This window comes from Vicugna pacos, chromosome 17, assembly GCF_048564905.1.
Source record: "Vicugna pacos chromosome 17, VicPac4, whole genome shotgun sequence".
Lineage (NCBI taxonomy): Eukaryota > Metazoa > Chordata > Mammalia > Artiodactyla > Camelidae > Vicugna > Vicugna pacos.
Genome location: NC_133003.1, coordinates 15509608 through 15527409, shown reverse-complemented (window position 1 = coordinate 15527409; position 17802 = coordinate 15509608). Strand labels below are relative to the sequence as shown.

Here is a 17802-nt window from a genome sequence, read left to right as displayed (position 1 = left end):
GGAAGGCAAGCCACAAAGAGGCACCCATACCTGCTGCGGAGGAAGGGTGGGTGCACCCAGGTGACACTCAGGTCCTTAAACCCCCCAGAGGGGGCTTGTCAAGAAACCATAACCACACAGGCACCGCGGACCACCACATCTGCTTCCCAGGCTGCGCACGGGAAGGTCACCCTTGGGAGCAGCCCGGCCAATAAAGGAGAGTTGTCCTCTTGAACACATTTCTATAAATGAAACCTGTGACTTGACAGAATTTGACTTCTCATGCTGAGTCCTTTGCAGGTCCTACCATCGCTCCTGGCAGGACTCCCAACCTCCCATGAAAAGGAACGTGTGACCTATTTTAAAATTCCTCCAGGGAAAGAGTCAGCATGTTGCCTTGGCAACCAATGCGGGGCCCTTCTAGGAGTCCTGCTTGGTTCTTCCCTTGGTCTAACCTACTTCCGCCCTGATGCAACTCAAAGCCCACTCCTCCTGTGCTGGACTCCCAGGGGTGGGGAAGATGACAGAAGGATTCCCCACGGCCACACCCTCCCACCTCTCCCCTGCTCGGTGAGATATTCCAGGGATGGAGAAAGGGAAGGCAAAGAGAAAAGGAAGAGGATGACAAGGAGGGGCTGGAGGACAACAGCAGGACCTCTCACCCAGAAACGGAGGCTGTCAGAGTTTGCTCACCTTGTCCCTCTGCCTTCCCCTCCACTGACCACTCTGTCCCCCGACCCAACAGCTTTAGGAAGCCTGCCTCTCCAATGGCTGCGTGACTCTTGCTGAACACCTACAGCCCTGACTGTCTAGGTCTCCCCTCAGGGTGTGCCTTGCCAGCCTGTGTCTTTCACTTCACCTACACATCATCCATCACCCTTTCTCGATACCACAGTTCTGGGGTCAAGCTCCCACCCTCTGTTGTTTCTCTTCAACCACCATGTCCCAGCACCCACACATTTCTACCGACTTCAAAGAGAGTTCCAGAACTTCTTTTCCCTTCTCTGGGTTCTTGAGGTCACACCCACTTCTCCTTCACCCACTGTTCCGAAGGAGGAGAAATATCAGTACCAACAGCCATCAAGACCTCAATGGGACCACGGCAAAGCAAAGTCCTCTGCCCTGGCCCGATTTAGAAAGTGGGAAGCAGATCTTCGGTGGAAGCAGTGAGGGACTGGCACAACGGCTTTCCAGGACTATCTGGCCACCAGTGACAAAAGCCCAAGTCAAGCCGGCTAAAGCAGAAACAAAGGAGAAGAGACAAAATCTATGGACTCACTTAACTGAAAAGGCGGGATTCAACGGCTCCAACAACGTGATCTCCATCCTTTACCTTCATCCTCTCTCTATTTTGCCTTCATTCTCAGCGAGTCTTCCCCACGTGGTGACAAAGATGATCACCAGCAGAACCAGGCTTGTGACTCCCGCAGCAAGAAAGTACCACCTTCCCCAGAGTTTCAACCCAGTCCCAGCATTGACACTCCCGGGTCACATTCCAGCTCTGAACCATTCCATCCCCCTAGGACAGACCCAGTCTGTTCCTGCTCCCTGGAGCTGGGTGGAGGCAGCCCACAAATCCTGTGGCTTGAACACGGAAGAGGAGGTATCCCCGGGCAAAGTCAGAGGGCTGCTAGCGAAGAAGGGGCCGTGGAGGCCGGGCTGACAAGCATAGCAGATGCCCACTGCCACCTGCATCCTCTTTTCTCTTCGTCTTGTTCAGAACAGTAAGACATGGACTGGGAAGTGTCTATCCCTTAAGAAACATCTTTAGTTCTGAAGGATTGGGCAGTCAGAGAAGAACCCAGCTGAGGTAAAGAAAAAAAAAAAGAATCACCTAAAATTGGCGCTGACCCTAAGTTTACAGACAGAGAAGTGCGTGGGGGTCTTATTTGTTCGTTTTCTCATTGAAAATCCCCAGCTCCGTTCCACCTTAAGGCCATTCTCACTGGCTGTTCATTGCCAACCAGACTTCGCAGACATCAGAACGTTTTCCTTAATTATATGTCTGTATTTAAAAAAATAAATAGTGGTGCTTATCACTCTGCCTGCACATGGGGACCTGGATGAGCCCACTGACACAAAGCAGTTTCTAAGCAACTTGTGGAACTGGTGCCCACTGCAGCGGCCACAAGATGCGGAAGGAAAATAAAGCCCATGGAAACTCAGTGTGGAAGCAACTGTGATTGGTTCACAAAGGCCCACAGGATCCTATGGGAGGCTAATTCCATCTCAGGCGGATGGAACGGGTCTTGTTTCCAGAAACCAGGGACTTCTCTGGAGCGGGATGCCCAGTAAGTGGGCTTCTGGAAGGGTCCAGTAAGCACTCTGCCCCAGGGGGGCCCGATGCTGATAACGTGTGATAACAGAAATGCCGACATTTAGAACAAAGAGAGGCGCCGAGCACTGCCTGCAACTCCAGGGAAGGGGGGGCGGGGGGGGGCCAAGGTTTCCTCCAGCCTCCACTGCTCAGATCCCAGTGTGGCTGCACTGCCCCCGAGAGGGGATGGCACTCTGGCTGAGAAGAGTGAAGACACACATCTGTAGGACTGACCCTACGGCGGATAATCGCAAGCAAACTGGTGTCATGAAAAAGCGCATAGGCTTTCACACCAGTGAGACCGGCATTTATTTGTAGCTGGCTACAGCACTCACCAGCTGTATGGCTCTGGAAGAGTCATTTGACCCCCTTGCCTAAGTCTTCTTGTTTTCTGAATGCGAATACTGAGCGGATCGTCAATGAGGACTAAACGAGGTTAACGACTACGGAGCTCCTTGTTCCTCGCAGGTGCTTGGCAAATCCCTATTTGTTCCCTTTCCCCAAAACCCTCTCTTACCTGCTCCAGATGCTTTTCTTTCCATCACTGAAATTCACGTATTCATTCTACAAGCAGCACCTGAGGGCCAGTAGCACACCAGGCACATGGGGCGGTGGATACAGAAGCCACATGGCTCTTCCTGGCCCTGAAGGTGCTCCGGGAGTGTCCTGGACACCAGACAAGGTGCGCAGGCCATCAAAGGTTGATGAGGTGAGTGCCAGACAGGCCACTGCAGCAGGGAGCACTGCCGGGCAGGCAAGGGGTGCATGGGGGCCACAGGCGCATCCGGTTTGAAGCCTCCAGGACTAGGGGGCAGGTGTGAGCCATGAGACTGACAGCTAGATCACCAGGACCTGGTGAGCCTTGCTGAGGAGTCTGTGCTTTACCTTAAGTACAAAGAAGTGAATGGATCAGATTTCCATTTTAGAAAGGTCACTCTGGAAGTGCAGATGGCCAGCAGGCATATGAAAAGATGTTCAACATCACTAATCATCAGGGAAATGCAAATCAAAACCACAATGAGACATCACCTCACACCTGTCATAATGGCTGTCATCAAAAAGATCACAAAAAACAAGTGCTGGTGAGGATGTGGAGAAAAGGAACCCTTTTACATTGTTGGTGGGAATATAAACTGGTGAAGCCACTGTGGGAAAACAGTATGGAGGTTTCTCAAAAACCTAAAAGTAAGACTACCAAAGGACGCAGCAATTCCACTCCTGGATATATATCTGAAGAAAACAAAAACACTAATTCAAAAAGATACATGCACCCCAATGTTCAAAGCAGCACTATTTACAATTGCCAAGATATGGAAGCAACCTAAATGTCCATCAACAGATGAATGGATACAGAAGATGTGGTATATTTATACAATGGAATATTACTCAACCATAAAAAAGAAATAATCTTGCCATTTGCAGCAATAAGGATGGACCTGGAGGGTATTAAGCTAAGTAACATAAGTCAGAAAGAGAAAAAGACAAATACTGTATGATACCACCTATATGAAGAATCTAAAAAGTGCAACCAACTAGTGAATATAACAAAAAGAAAGACTCACAGATATAGAGAACAAACTAGTCGTTACCAGTAGGGGTGGAGAAGGGCAATCCAGGGGTGGGGGAATGGGAGGTACAAAGGCCATAAAGGCTACAAGGCTATGGGAATATAGCCAATATATTGTAACAACTGTAAACGGAAAGTAGCCTTTCAAAACTGTATTGTATTTTTTAAATTTTTAATTTAAAAAATTAAAACATTAAAAATTTTTTAATTAACACTAATCCACTAATTAAATTTAAAAAAATTTTTAAAGAAGCATCACTCTGGCTGTTGAGAGGAAAACAGGTTGGAGGAACGGGGTGAGTCAGACAAGAGACAAGGCTATAGCAGAAAAGGCTGAAGCAGCAGATATCAGTGCCCTGCCCACATCCCTTCACCTGGACCACCTGGAGCACCCACTGGCCCATCTCCCCACTGCCAGTGTTGGCATCTCTTTGCCAAAGGGGACTTCCCTTGCCCCTGTTTTGCCCCTACTTTGCCCCTACTTTGCAACCTCCACAGTAGGCCAAAAGTGATGATTGACTGGCGTTAGGACATAAACGCTTTGGCTTTCTCCTGCCTTGGGGGGGATGGCTCTGAGGCATGTCTGTTCTGGCTTCCAGAGCCTCTCCAATGGGATTAAGAGCCAGTTGCCCACAGCAGTGGCTGGAGTGCCAGTGTTCTCTTCATTGGTTCCCTCCCCTTCTTCCACTCACTTTCCCTCCTCCCACTGCAGTCCCCTTCACTATTCCAATGATAGACAATATAAGTATCCTTGTCTCAGAGTCAGGTGCTGGGGAAACCCAAACCAAGGTTACTAACAGCAAAATCTTTCCTAGAAGTGGTTTTGATGTTGGGGAAGAGAAAAAAGGTACTGCAGTTCACAGAGGAACAGGGGATAAAGTTTGCCTCTACTTCCCGTTTCACTTCATTTCTGCTGTAGTAACGTGAAGGACCGAGTGGGAATTGGGAGATTCCATCTCCGACACCGTACATGCCCTAGGATTGTGGGGAGGATCTCCGGATCTTCCTTGAGCATCCTCTGGCATTCCCCTCCAGATGCAGCAGCAGAATACTTAATGCCTGCATTACCAACACCCAAGACCCTACCATGGAACCATTTGTAGGGACAGGAATCAAGTTCTGGAAGGAATTCAGCGTCCAAGTAACACAATAACAGTGGGGGACTTTAAAACCCCACTTACATCAATGATCATCCACACAGAAAATCAACAAGGAAACACAGCCCTTAAGTGATGGATTAGGCCAGATGGACTTAATTGATATTTATAGAGCATTTCATCTGAAAGCAGCAGAATACACATTCTTCTCAAGTGCACATGGAACATTCTCAAGGATAGATCACATACTGGCCCACAGGGGAATTCAATGTAAGGAAAGAAACACACAAATTAACAAACAAAACTTCCAAGCTCCAGCATTTGGCAAGCATTCATTTGCTAATTCAAAATTCAGTAAATATTTATTAGATACTTCCTGTGTGCCAGGCCTCATGGTAGGCGCTATAAATGTGACCTCGAACAAAGCTAGAGTTTTCCTTTGTTCTCCACATGCCCAGATGGATTGTGGTTACCTTCCTGTCTGGGTTCTCTGAGCTATATGCTCATTTGAGGGTAGTAAAGGCAGACACCCTCTACTTCTCAACACGAACCTCATCTATTCCTATGAATCAAAGTGATGGAAAAAGACCAACAATCCAATAGCACAGAAAAATGGGCAAATGACAAAGATGGTTCACCAAAAGGAAACCAAGAACTCTTAAACATATGAAAGATTCACAATGCACTCAAAATAGAGAAGTTACCAGCTCATCAAAGATCAAAACATTGATTATCATACTGTGTTGGAGAGGGTGCCGAAAAACAGGCACTCTTATTAACTGCTGACAGAGGCAGACATTGTAAAATCTCTGTGAAGGAAATTTAGAAATCTCCTTCAAAAATACAATTTCATTCCAATTCTAGTCATTTTTCTTTAAGGTAAATTTTGTAAGCAATGGCATATGTATAAAGATGGGGTCACCACAGCACTTCTTGTGTTAGCAAAAGATTGGAAACAAGCTAAATGGTAGTCAAGTTGGAGGTGGTTAAATTAATTATAATATGTCCATCAACGTAAGAGTACACAGAGGGGAAAAAAAGGAAGCTATTTATGTACTATAAGGAAAGTTCTCCAAAATTTAGGGTTAAATTTTTTTAAAGCAAGGAAACAACAATATCTAAAAAGTGCTACCATTTGCAAAATACATACATATGTATATATGTATGTATTATACATTTGGAATATATATATATTCACTTGTTTGCACATGCACAAAATGTTTCTGAAGCATACGTAAGAAATATCTAATGTTGCCCTGAAAGAAAAAATCTGATGGCTAGAAGATACATACGGGAAGAAGGGTTTTTTTGTTCCAAATCTTGTATCTTTTTAGTTTTGAAGCATGTGAATGTATTATCCAACTTTCAAATATATTTAAAATAAAAAATAGATAAATTGAATCTCTTGAAAATAAATTGTGCCTTGTTTCTAATTAGGTACTAGTCAGGGTAATCAATGCAGGCTGCTGTAACAAACAATTCCAAATCCCAGTAGCTTCAAATACCAAAAATAGCTTACTTCAAAGATGGATACAGGTGAGGTGCTCTCTTCCAAGCAGTCTGATTCCATCTTATGACTCTATCATCATGGTCTTTGATGTCACTCTGGTTTCATTCAGCTGGAAAATAAAGTAAAGAAAGAGTCTGAGGAAAGCATACTGAACACTTAATCACTCCAGCTCAGAAATGACACTCATTACTTCTGTTCACACTATATTTGGCCAGAAGTAGTGATATGGAAGAAGGCTGGGAAATATAGTATTCCTGTATGGCCAAGAAGAAAATGAAATGGTTTACAGAGCACATAGCATTCTGTCTGCCATAAAGGGTCAACCTGAGCCTCCATGGCAACTGCACTAAGCTTCTCCAGATTCTGTTGGTCATTTCCTTAATCAATTCTTCATATCTGTTAACTTCAAAAAAAAAAGACCTCTCTTTAAGTGCAATTATAGGTTCACAGCAAAACTGAGAGGAAGGTACAGTGATTTTCCATATACCCCCTGCCCCAATACATGCACAGACACTCCCATTACTAACATCCTCCACCAAAGTGACACACTTGTTACAACTGGTCAACCTGCATTGACAAATCCTAATCACCCAGCGTACATTAGGGTTTACTCTTGGTGTTGTGCATTCTATGAGTTGTATTTGTTAACTCTGCTGTGTAACATATTACCCAAAATGTAGTGATTTAAAACAATTTATTTAGCTCATGGGCTCAAATGGGTGGTTCTTTAGGTCTCAGCTCACTCACTCCTCTGCAGTCAGCTGCTACTGATGGACCGAGGACAGCCCCAGCTGAGATGGCTTGTCTCGTCTCAAGCGATCTCCATTTTCCAGCTTGCCAGCCTGGGCTGTCACATGATGGCCGATCATGCCAAGAACAGGCATGATGTCAATTCCACCACATTCTATTGCTCAAATTAAGCTATCTCAGACCCGAAAAAGTGAGGAAATAAACTCCAAATCTTGATGAGAGGAGCTGCAAAGTCACACTGTAAAAATGAGGAGGGAGTAATCCTGGCTGTGTCTGCCATTCACCACAGTTCTGTTCAAAGACCTTTGAGAATAAAAAAACTGGCCCACACCCACGTCTAGGCATGCCTGGGCTGAAGCTGTCAACAAGGACAGTCTTCTGCTAGAAAAGGCCATGGAACTGCCCTTACAATCCCTGATATCCAAACCTATACAGGTATCTATAGAACTAAACCATAGGTGCTAAAGTAAACCAAGGAGACCTCAGGCATGATAAAATAAGAGCTCATTTATGGAGAAATTTGCTAATAATACAAATCATTGACCCTTAAGAGTTAGAAGTGGCCTTTAATTTAGTGATTTTTAAACTTGTGTGTTATAAAACCATGGAAATTCCAAGAAGGTGATTTATGGGTTCACTGAGGGGAAAATGAGATATCAAACAGTAATGCAGAACTCTGGGCCTCCCCACCCCTACTTCAAGCAGAGTGTCCACCATTTTTTATAATGCAGAAGCCATTAGCCACTTTATTGCAAATATCCTTCTACTCCTTGCACAAATGTTCTCCTAGAATTGCCCCGTGGTTATCTGGATTCATTAGACTTTTACCTCCCAACATCTTGTGAGGAACTGATAAATATGCTGAAGACCTACTACACACAAAACAGTGCATTAGATCCTTCAATAGAGAGTCTGATTCTCTCTGCCATGAGATGTAAGAGTCTTTCAAATGTCATCCTCATGACTGCTTGCCAATTCACCTTCCGATTCAAGACTTTATTCAAGCCCAAGTTCCCAGTCTCCCTCACTGCTCCACCCAAGGATCCTTTCCAGCTATAGCGAACATCAACCTGCATTTTAAGTCCAAGCACCACCGTTTTATGCTGTCTCACTCAGCTCTAGCCCACCCAGGTCTCCAAGAGCTCTCTTAACTGAGAAGCAGGGTATTCTCAGTAGTCCCCCACACTCACACTTTCCATCCACAGCTACAGCCCTTCTTTGATAACATCTGCTCCTAGCCAACCTGAAATTAAAATCACACACCCAGCCAGGAATCATTACTCCATTCTCTTCAAGCCTGGTCCTCTCTGACTTATATGACATCAACTCATTTCTGCAAACTCCATGGCTGCACGATAAATAATAAAAAAGATTAATAGGAAATGAGTGAAATCTTTTTTTTAAACTGAAGTATAGCCAGTTTACAATGTTTTGTCAATTTCTGGTATACAGCATAATGTTTCAGTCATACATATACATACATATATTTGTTTTCATATTCTTTTTCATTACAGGTTACTACAAGACATTAAATATAGTTCCCTGTGCTATACAGTATAAACTTGTTGTTATCTGTTTTATACAAACTAGTTAATATCTGTAAATCTTGAACTTCCAATTTATCCCTTCCCACCTCCCTTCCCCTTCGGTATCCATAAGATTGTTTACTATGTCTGTGAGTCTGCTTCTGTTTTGTAGATAAGTTCTTAAGTGTCTTCTTTTTTCTTGTTTTAGATTCCATACAAGTGATATATGGAATTTTTCTTTCTCTTTCTGGCCTACTTCACTTAGAATGACAATCTCCAGGTCCATGTTGCTGCAAATGGCATTATTTTATTCTTTTTTATGGCTGAGTAGTATTCCATTGCATAACTAGACCACAACTTCTTTATTCAGTCATCTGTTGATGGATATTTAAGCTGTTTCCATGTCTTGGATACTGTAAATAGTGCAGCTGTGAACATTGGGGTGCATGTATCTTTTTGAATGAGAGTTCCCTCTGGATATACGCCCATGAGTGGGATTGCTGGATCATATAGTAAGGGAAATGACTGAAATCTTTATTTGAAAATAAGAATCCCACACTGCAACCTGAGGTCAGTTGCTTTGAGACAAATTAATACTATCTGATCATCTAAAATTCTATTCTTGGCCCTGCCATCTATTTTTGACCCTGCCAGAAGCATTAATTGAGTCACTTTATCTCTCTGGGCCTTTTTTTTTAATTGAAGTGTACTTGATTTACAATGTTAGCTTCGGGTTTACAGCAAAGTAATTCAGTTATATATATTATATATATATATATATATATATATATAAAATATATATATGTACATTTTTTTTCTTTTCAGGTTCCTTTTATTTAGGTATGTATTTAGCAGTTCATAGTACTAATTTGGAAGTAAGGACTCCTAAAAAATAAAACTTGTTTTAATTTCCATCTGTTTTCTAATATCTATCCCTGTATGCAAATGATGATTTTGTTTATATTTAAGATGAACAAAATTTGAATGTAATTAAAATGCTGTTTTTTTGAAGAGATGAACTTTAAATATACTTATTAAATGGAAAAAATATTTGTACATTGTATGTTATTAAAAAAAATTAAATAAAGTTCTCTCTGGGGTTTCATTTCTTTCCTCCCTGCTCTGCTTCCCAATGTCACATAGAAGAAGGCCACCAACTGCCTACTATCTCCCTAAATTTCCAGCTCCCAGGCCAGCTGGTTGGAAGTGCTGGTGAACAAGGATGCTAAGGGTTAATGGGAATGCCTCCATCCCATGATAATTCTGGGACCGCTTGGTGAATTCTAGGGTGACTAACTGACATTCCTTATCTGTTGAGGCTCCAAAAAGGTCAGAAGTTAGTACACAGTCCTGTTTAGCAAGCAGTAGGGTAGTCTAGCTGGTCAGTGCAATGGGATTTCCGGTATGCATTAGTAATATCTACATCCTAAATGGTGCAACCACTACGGAAAACAGTATGGAAGTTCCTCAGAAAGTTAGAAACAGAACTAACATATATGATCCAGCAATCCCACTTCTCTGCATTTATCCAAGAGAATTGAAATCAGGATCTCAAAAGGATATTTGCAAGAGGGGAGGGTATAGCTCTGTGGTAGAGTGTATGCCTAGCATGTACAAGGTCCTAGGTTCAATCCCCAGTACCTCCTCTAAAAATAAAATAAATAACCTAATTACCTTCCTCCCCACCACCATAAAAAGATATTTGTACTCCTATGTTCTTTCACAGTAGCCAAGAGGTGGAAACAACCTAAATGTCCATCAATGGATAAATGGATAAATAAAATGTGGTATATACAGTCAATGAAATATTATTTAACCATAAAAAGAAGGAAATCTTGTCATATGTTACATGAATGAACCTTGAGGACCTTATGCTAGATAAAATAATGCAGTCACAGAAGGACAAACACTGCATGAATCCAATTATATGAGGTATCTAAAGCAGTCAAACTCACAGAAACAGAAAGTAGAACGGTGGTTGCAAGGCTGTGGGGAGAGGGATGTGGGAAACTGCTGTTCAGTGGGGAAAGAGTTTCAGCTATGCAAGATGAAAAAGTTTCAGAAACCTTCTGTATAACATTCTGTCTGTAATTAACAATACTAGATTGTATCCTTAAATTTTTGTGAAGAGGGTATATCTCATGTTACATGTTTTCTACCAAAATTAAAAATGCTAATGATAATATCTACCCCCTACCTTCCAACTGGTGGGTGATGGAGATAATTAATGTGAAGATAGTTCAGAAGTAGGTACAGAGCTATATACAATGTAAGGGATATTACTTTGATTATTGTGGCACCCCACTTCCATTCTTTTTTTTCCTATTTCAGAATGCAAGATTACTCTCTAATTAAGTCTAAACTGAAAAAAAGAAGCTACATTTACACCAGATCCTCCTGTAGTCCTCTGGACAGGGCAGAGCACAAGTGGACCCAAGCAGGCAAGACTCCTGAACCACAGACAGAAAGGAGCTGATGGTGCGAAGTTGGGAAAACACTGCCTTACGGAGCTTTCTCCAGCTTGTATGTAATATCCAAAGGCAGAGCTGCATTCTCCAGCCAGGAAAGCAAAGATATTTTTCACACCTTGGCCAGAGCTGTTTCCTGGGGAGTCAGAGACAGGAGCATACAAATAAAAATGCCATTGCATCCCCAGCTTTAAATGAAAAAACAAAAAACAAACAAACAAATAAAACCATCTCCAGAAGCTAGCACAAGATATTCCTTATCCTAGGTAGACAGAAAATAGTGGTTGGATGGATGGATGGATGGACGAATGGATGGAAGAAAGGGAGCAGGAATGAATGGATGGAGGAAAAGGAGCAGGAATGAATGAACAAGCAAAAAAATGTTCCCAAGTGAGGCTTCTATCCTTAGGAAGAGATGTCTTCCCACCAAAATGATCAGAAACTGCTATTTCAACAACTACCAACACAGATTTTGCTCATGAACAGCTTTTCAATACAATGGCACTGTGGGCTTAAAGGATGACTTTCTACAAAATTATAAAAATTGTCCCCTCTTATTATACATCATGATCAAGGGGAGATTTATTCCAAAGATGCAAGGATGGTTCAGTCTGCAAATCAATCAGTGTGATATATCACTTAACAAAAAAAGGATAAAAAGCATATGGTCATCTCAATAGATGCAGAAAAGGCACCTGACAAACTTCAGCATTCATTCATGATTGAAAGCTCTCAATAGAGTGGTACAGAGGAAACATACATCAATATCAAAAATAAATATGACAAACCCACAAGTAACATCCTACTCAATGGTGAAAAGCTTTTCCTCTAAGATCAGGAATAAGACAAGGATGCCCACTCACCACTCTTATTCAACATAGGACTGAAAGTCCTAACCACAGCAACTAGGCAGGAAAAAAGAAATAAAAGGCATCCAAGTTGGAAAGGAAGAAGTAAAACTGTCACTTTTTGCAGATAACATGATGCTATATATAGAAAACCCCAAAGATGCCACCAAAACCCTTAGAAATAATACCTTATTTCAGCAAGGTTGCAGGATACAAATCAATATACAAAAACCTGTTGCATTTCCATACACCACCAATGAAATATCAGAAAGAGATAAGAAAGCAATCCCATTTAAAACTGCATCAAAAAGACCATTTTTACTTTAATTATCCCTAACATCTCATCTTTGTGTCTTGTTCAATTTTTTACTTCAATATCTTATAGGTTTCAATGCATAGTTCTTTCATCTCCTTCATTAAATTTGTTCATAGGTATTTTATTCTTGAAGATAAGACATGAAACCACAAAAATTCCAGAAGAAAACATACACAATAAGCTCCCTGACATAAGCCCTGGCACAGAATTTTTGGACCTGATCCCAAAAGCAAAGACAACAAAAACAAAAATAAACAAGTGGGACTACATCAAACTGAAAGGCTTCTGCACAACAAAGGAAACCAGCAACAAAATGAAAAGGCCACCTACTGAATGGGAGAAAATATCTGCAAATCATATATCCAGTAATGGGTTAATATACAAAATATACAAAGAATTCTAACAACTTAGTAGCAAATAATAATAATCATCTAATTTCAAAATGGGCAGAAGATCTAAGCAGACATTTTCCAAAGAAGACACACAGATGGCCAACAGGCACATGAAAGATGTTCAACATCACTAAGGATCAAAGAAATACAAATCAAAATCACAATGAGATACCACCTGTTATACCTGTTAGAATGGTTATTATCAAAAAGACAACAAATAACAAATAACAACAATAACAATTAAAGAGAATGTGGAGAAAAAGGACCCCTCACACACTGTTGGTGAGAATGTAAACTGGTACAGCCACTATGGAAAATAGTATGGAGGTTCCTCAAGAACAACCAAAAATCAAAAAAGAACTACCATAAGATTCATCTATTCCACTTCTGGGCATTTATCTGAAGAAAATGAAAACACTAATTTGGAAAGATACATGCACTCCTATGTTCCCAGCAGCCTTATTTACAATAGCCAAGATATGCAAATAACCTAAGTGTCCACTGACAGATGAATAAAGAAGATGTGGTGTATGTATACAGTGGAATACTACTCAGCCATAAAGAAAAGAAGGAAATCTTGCCATTTGTCATAACATAGACTTCAAGGGCATTGTGCTAAGTGAAGTAAGACAGAGAAACACAAATTCCATGTAATTTCACTTATATGTGGAATATTAAAAATAAAATAATAGAAAACAAAACTCATAGATATAGAGAAAAGACTGGTGGTCATCAGCAGGGAATGGAGTTGGGAGGTGGGCGAAATGGGTAAAGGGGTCAATCATGTGGTGATGGATGGTAATTAGATTTCTCGCAGTGACCACTCTGTAGTGTATACAAAGACTGAACATTGTACACCAGAAATTAATACTATGTTTCATAGTAATTTTACCTCAATTTTTTAAAAATAGGTAATTAAGTTAAAAAAAAAAAGCAGCATGAGGATACACCCTAATCCAATGTGACTCGCGTCCTTATAAGAAGAAGAGATCAGGACACAGAGAGACACCAGGGGCTCACAGGCAGAGGGACAACCAGGTGAAGAAGCAGCAGGAAGGCAGCCGTCTGCAAGCCAAGAGGAGAGGCCTCAGAGGAAACGAAGCCCGAGACACCTTGATCTTGAACTTCCAGCATCCAGAACTGTGAGAAAATAAATTTCTGTTGTCTAAGCCAAAAAAGAAAAATATCTCCTCCTGGAGGATGTCTAGGAAAAGGCACAGCCTGGGCCCACAGCTTGGATCCCAGCGCCTACTCACTCCATCAGGTACCCTTGTGCCAGGCATGAAACGAACAACCAGACTAAGTGGCTTTGATTAGCTGTATGAGGAGGCAAAAGCTAATCACTTGGGAGGAGATAGGAAATGGCTCAGTGGTTTTCCCAGGCTCCCTTTTCCAGCCCCTTTTTGAGCTGGTGAATCAGGGTATGACCACCAGTGGCCCCAGGCAAGCACACGCAGAAGTGTTCCCGGCAGAGGCCCAGGCTGAGCTCACAGAGCCAGAGGAAAGAAATCTGTGTAATCTTCACCCAGATCAAGCTGAAAAACGTTTCCATTACCCACAGGGGCTTCCTTCCTGTCCTGTTCCAGTCAACACCCCAATCCCAGCTCCCATGGCAACCACTTTTACAACCTCTATCACTATGGGCCAGTTCCGTCTGTTCTTACATGAAAATGGAATCACATGGCATGTTCTCTTCTGTACCTGGCTTCTTTAACGCAACGTAACGTGTTTGAAATTAGACTGTTATTGCGAGTAACAGGAGCTTATTCCTTTGGGTGCTAGGGAAGATATTCAAACAGCCAGATCACATATGAAAAGGTGTTCAAAGTCACTAATCACTGAGGAAATGAAAATTAAAACCACAGTGCAAGACCTCTACACACTCACAGGAGCAATAAAAACAAAGACTGACAATACCCAAGGTTGGTGAGGACACGCAGAAACTGGAATTCTTGCACACCACTTGTAGGTGTGCAAAGCGGGAAAATCACTGTGAGAAACTGGCTTTAGAAACGTTACCATTCACCTCTTCCACGACCCAGCAATCCCACCCCTAGGTCTTTACTCAAGAGGAATGAATACCTAAATAGACAACAGACCTATACGAGAATGTTCACAGTAGCTTTATTTACAAAAGTCCCAAGTGGAAACAGCTGGAATGTCCTTCAACAAGAGAACAGATAAATAAATTACGGTACGTCCATACAATGGGCAGGTCATGCTTAACTCTCTGGGGCTGCAATTTACGGGAAGAGTAATGTGCATGCCATACACAGAATTGTTAGAGGAATAATGCGGAAAGTGACTTATAAATAGAGGAGCTGGTTTTTGATTTTGTCTAAATAAGAGAAAGACAAAGAAAAACCAGGTTAAAAAAAAAAGACACAAACCAACATGCTGTTGGCTGCCAAGTCCGAAGCCTACTTAAATGTCTCATCTCCCTGGATTCAGCTGCCATTTACCTGACCTACTGCGAGCAGGAAACAGGAAATAAAACCATTTTTTTTTTTGCCAAAACAAAAACAACGTACTATCAGGACTTGTTTTAAAGCCTTAAATTTCAAGAAACAGCCAAATCTCCTGCACCGTTCAACTCAGAAATCTTAAAAGCATCTTTTTCTGCAACTTTCCCATCATCTTTATCCTGTTTGATTATTAAATAATTCATTTCCTATTCTGTTTTAATCAACAAACCACCACGAAAGCTCTTTGGAAAAATAGCAGGAAAATAATCACATGCACTTCTATACATATACACAGATGACCATAAATGTTGCCTTCTCCACCTGTGTCCATATGGAAGTCATCATATTTTCTACATTGATGTACAATAAGCATCATATCAAATGAGTCACCAGATAGCAAAGATGCCAGAACATATACATCCAAGTGAGGTTCACCAAAGTGGAGAGAGCTTCTCTCCTTATTCTGATGATACTGTTCTTGTTCAAGACATTTTTGGACGTTGGGGAGCTATATAACATAGCTGACGAACTATGGAAACAGCCAGAGCCTGTTGAGTCTGGAGGAGAGAGCCTGCCCTTAAATATGTGAAGAGTCACTGTTTGAAAGAGGAACTACATTAATTATCCCCATTTTACAGATGAGGAAACTGAGGTTACATCACCGTCCTCGGTCACTCACCAGTAAGGGGTGATTGCTCAATGTGAGCTCAGGCAATCTGCCCCTGACCACCGGCTCCTTAGAAGAGACTGGGACAGATTGATGATGGAGGAGAAAGCACCCCAGGTGCACTGGTGGATGTGCACTGGGGTACAGTGGGTGATTCAAGGGGAAAGTGCTCACTCAGGCCCCAGAGTTGAGGGTGGGAGGGGAAGGTGGTAGGTGTCAAGAAGGACATCAATGGGAGAGATGCCACTTTCAGAAAGGGAATCTAAAAAGCTGATTCAGCTCTTTGCAGACTGACGGGTTTTTATTTTCTCCCCTTCTTCCAAGGTCAGTTCAGAAAAAGCCAGAAGGAATTTGTAACACCCCATCCCTCAGTCACTATTAATATGATTGTCTGGTCCGCAGAGGGCATTTGACCCCTCTAGTGCAGATGGGATCTCGAGATAGCCTTGGAAAATGGGACCACTATCAGGGATTTAAGTGCCCTCCACCCAACTCTGGAAATTCATCCTCAGATCTTTCTTTGGCAATCAGGTGGTGGTCCAAGGAGTGTGTGTGTGTGTGTGTGTGTGTGCGCGCGCGCATCCGTGTGCCTGTGTGTGATGGAACGGAGGGAGGAGGGGGCCGCCTCTCCCCCACAGCCTCAGAGCATCTAGCTCCTGCACACATGAAGCTGAAGCTGCCTGGCCCTTTGATCGAGACCCCATGCTGTGCCTTGTTCGGGGAATTTTTCAATTCTCTTTCATTTTATTGAGCGGCTTCCTTCCCCACCTCCCATCCCCAAGCCAGGTTTCAGGATTATTGGGTCCCTCTTTTCATTGATTTGTTTTCCTGACCTTTGTAGTAGATACGGAAATACACGGCTGGAAGAAGAAAGGCAGGAAGAAAGGGAAGGGGGGGGCCCAGGCAGGCTCCGGAAGGAAGGCGCGTGGTGAGGGCTTTGCATTTGGCCACATTTCACCGAAAACATGTAAGAAGGTCGGCAGCCGCCCAGTGCCCAGGAAGAAGCCCCTGGCCCGTGGGGGCAGCCACTGAAGACCAGGTACAGCCACTACCCCGGGTCCCCCACAAGCACCAGAGGCTAATGCTAGACCTCTGCATCTCTATATATTTGCTTTCTGTTGCAAAGGCTCCTGTATCACCTCCGTTTTTCATTCTTTCCGTGCATACGCACCCTATGCGAGACTCTGCACAAGGAGCAGAAACACAGGCACTCTTTCCTTTCCCTCTCTCCACCAGCCCCGTTTCTGTGTTAAACCCACGTCCTCAGGCCAATTACACTGGTGCATGGTCCATCCTTGACACTGAGAAGGAGGAAAATGAATATTTGTGAAGAACCCACTGCTCAGAGCCGAGAAAGGTGTTTTATTTGTATTACACAGTGCTGAGCAAGACTTTTCCTGATGCTCCAGAAACAGAAGGTAGGGCCCACGATGGAGCCACCAACTGGAAGGCCATGCTGGATATGTGATTCCTCCCAATGGGTGTGAGTGTTGTTCCCTTAACACCTCAAAGCCAAGGGAGCAGACTTTAGGAGTTAGTGGTAAAGATCTGGGATTCCTGCAAGATGGGGAGTCTGGCCCCTCAGCCCCCAGAGATGTACTGTGTCCACCTGTGCAGGAACATGCCTAGAGAGGAGGCGCAAGACAGAAGAGGAGAACCTGGAAGAGCCTGTTTGGTGAGGCTGATGCTGGAAAGTCCTGAAGGTCGAGCAGACATCAGGGACAGGACTTGTCATCCCTGCATTCTACTCAACTAGGCTGGGACCTCGACAAGAACCCCGCAAGCAAGCCTAGCCTTTGGACTCACAGCACAGGGAGCATCAACAATCAGTCAGTGTCTTGGCCCAAGAAACACCAACACCCATCAAAGGGAGCACCCAAGATGGGTCATTTACATAAAG

The 17802-nt window shown here is 42.9% G+C and overlaps 1 long non-coding RNA gene across 11 annotated transcripts in view; it reads right to left on the bottom strand.

Moving 5' to 3' along the window:
• LOC116283906 (uncharacterized) overlaps positions 1–17802 on the bottom strand; it is a 194003-nt gene that overhangs the window by 161646 nt on the left and 14555 nt on the right. For all 11 annotated transcript variants that reach the window (XR_012060577.1, XR_012060569.1, XR_012060568.1 and 8 more), the window contains one exon: positions 6480–6579. This is a non-coding gene — a long non-coding RNA (uncharacterized lncRNA). The remainder of the gene's footprint in view (positions 1–6479; positions 6580–17802) is intronic.